Here is a 3,272-nt window from a genome sequence, read left to right on the forward strand (position 1 = left end):
TCACGTCTCTGTCGGCCATTCTAAATATGGCGCAGTAATACATCGCTTTGTTGTGCGACCGCCATCCTCGGTCGTCCAGAGCTCTGCCAGATGTGGGATATTAAGCCACACTTTGATGAAAATACGTTTGGAACATACGGAGATGGAAGGATACGGGTAAACACAGCTGTTTTTCTCTATAGAAGATGACATAATAAAGTTTTTTAATCATCTTTTAAACCTACGAAAGGAGTTTGAATGACACTTTGTATCAAGTTAATACAATTCATATGAATTAAATTCAAGTTAATATGAATTCATGAAGACTAATCCACTGTGCAAATACATGCAATCTACTGTGAACTATGTTAACACTTGATGTTTGATGTTTGTCCCTGTTAGCCTACGGTAATAACTGCAGGTTTGCTTTTGGATATCACTTCCGAGTTACCTAACAGACATTTATTTAAATAACATCTTCGAGAATATTACTTTTAATATGAGTCCTGTATTAAAATATCATCTGCAGCAGCTTTTGGTGTTCCTTCTGTGTACATCCAGGTCGTCTGGTGATCTCAAACTAATACATCCTTCAGATTGCACCAGGTTTCTGACACTGAAGTCAAACAAAGTGCGACCCACCACTGAAGACACCCTCCCTCCACATTCTCCTAATCACTAAGTGTTCTTTGCATGTGAGGACGTGCGCGATACAAAGACCAGAACATTACGCTTACAGCGTTGTATTGACTCGCATCATCACAGAGAGGTGTGTTAGTTCTTAATTTAAATCTGCCTTTGAAGACACACAAACACAAATCCTGCAGCAGCAGCAGCAACTGTCGCTGTGCGGCTAATGATAGAAAAACAATGTCAACGTCTTGACATGTGGGCGATGGTGACAGTGATGCCTTCAGGAGCGTCACAGGTTCGCGTGTGACACACCGTGATGTCAGGAATAAATGTGTAGGAGGATGGAGAGGAAGCACCGTTGATAAAGAAGTGGAGAAGATGAGAAAATGATAGGGGTATACCAACGGCTCTCCAGTAGATGGATGAGATTCAGGTTACTATAAGAGGGTCGGGAGGAGAGAAGTGCTGTTGGACCTGGTTGGTATTCACATTAACTCTTGCTTTATTAAACCTTAGGAAGGCGTCAGATGTCTAAGACTTCTTAAAGCAAGGTGCTCTGTTCAAGTCTGGCGTTCAAAAATGGCTAAATTAATGTTTTTACCAGGTTAATTCAACCTGGTTTGATCCACTTGTACTCTAACGCTAATATCTTTACATGACATGTGACATACTTCATTATCCTGCAGAAAACGTATGCACAGTTACAACAACTATATCAAATATGGACTGCAAGTGGTTTCATCCAAAGCGTTCTCCAACGTTCTTCTCATTCAGCCATTAACACAAACACACCATTGGCCGCGAGCTAACATGCAGCAGGGAATAAATATAGAGCTAAATAAAGTGCAGCTCAAGTAAATAGTCTTTGCTTTGGGAACAAAACCTGAGTGTGCTGTATACGGTATATTGACAAGTGGTCAATATGAGTCATCGTTCCAATGTCTATACAACAATTACCCGGTGGGTTATGGTTTGAACAGTAGCGAAAGTTTCGGGAGGCATACGGCTGAAATAGCTCAACTACTGATAGTTTTGTGAGATGAAAGTTATCACTGGTGGAAGGCGAGGGTGGCTGCGATGAGAAAGTATTAGAATGCCTCTTTTATGGATCATTAAGTCTTCCTGACTTTGAAAATCAATGTGTGAGAAGGAGAGAGCGTCTGTCACCAGCCTGCACAGAGATGGACTTGCTTGACATGTTAAATGCTCCTCCAGCGGTGTACCTGACAGCAGAACCACAGTTTAAATCCATTGTGCTGATGACACTCGTACTGCACCCATCCACTTTAACCCCGGATGTACACTCAAGGTGCAACCGGGAACATCTTTGGCAAAATGGTTATTTGTTCTCTTTTTGAGTTTATGGAAACACGTTTTCTTACTTTTTTTAAAAGGCAATCAGCCGAGCAACAAGCTTTACTGCATGCATAATCAGAACAAAGAACCACTAATAGATTTATGCAGTGTAATAAGTTCGTCAGTCGCAGCATGATAACAATAGCATCCAGTAAAGATACACATATAGCTATTCTTAGCAGTGCATACAGTAAACACACTCCATAAAAAGTTAACTAGAAATTAGGCCTGTTTAGGTTTTCTCGAGCACGCTGTAATTACCCTGTTGTCTCTGTATGCACCAGTTTGGGACATGTCCTTCCCCAACACGCTCCTGACTCAACTAAATGAGAAGATTCCCTTGTAAGGCCAAGAAAAAACATCACATCTATTTGGGTCTGGGAGCATTCTTTCCTTTGGCATAATAATATGGAAGTTAAATGCTCTGCTCTCAAGGGGTTTCTAGGCAACACACGCTTATAGGGATGAGATCAGACGGGGTCAAGTTGCATACACACAGACCTGTAACCCCAACCGTGGATATAATCAGCCACCCTGTTGCATGTCACACTAATAAAAGTGGACAGATCGCTACGACTGATAGCAGTTACACTCAGGCTCCTCATTCCTCAGACACCAAAGGAGCCTGAGACACATATTTTTCCCCCAGAAGGATGAAATTCAGCTGCATAAATAACTATATTGCTTCACCACAAGTCTGCTAAAGTTAACACACTGTCGTCTTGGTACATTATGGTTAGCTATGAAAAATCCCATAATTCTCATTTTCAGGAGAAAGAAAACAGATGATAGCAGCACCATACCTCCTGAGAGCTCAAATAGCCCCAACGTCACGCCAAGAGAAATATCCAAATGCATTTTAAGCTTCCCAGTTCCATCGACAGTTAGCCGAATAAATAACAGGGGGGGGGGGGGAGATCAGCCGGGGATGAGACGGCACTCAGAGTTAACAAAGAGGCTTCGGTGTGGAGTTCAGTAACTTCGGAAGCTGCCGAAGAGACTGGAACTGGATCCTGGTTCGGTGAAGGGGATCGCGTGGGTACCTGACACCGGTGCTGTGACGTCCAGCAAAACATCAGGAGCTTCTTAATAATGAATGAGCGAGGCCTGCAGAGAGGCGCACACACAGCACATGGCTAATAGGGAGTCACACTGACATAATTGGAGACAGGCTTACAGCGGAGTCATGTAAAAGTAGGGTATGACCGTAATCACTCGGAGCAACTTGACACGTGATGCTAACAAAGTCCTCTGTCATCACCAAGCAGCACTACACTTTACACCCAGCGGGCCACAAGTGCGTT

Source organism: Cottoperca gobio, chromosome 6 (genome assembly GCF_900634415.1).
Source record: "Cottoperca gobio chromosome 6, fCotGob3.1, whole genome shotgun sequence".
Taxonomy (NCBI): Eukaryota; Metazoa; Chordata; class Actinopteri; order Perciformes; family Bovichtidae; genus Cottoperca; species Cottoperca gobio.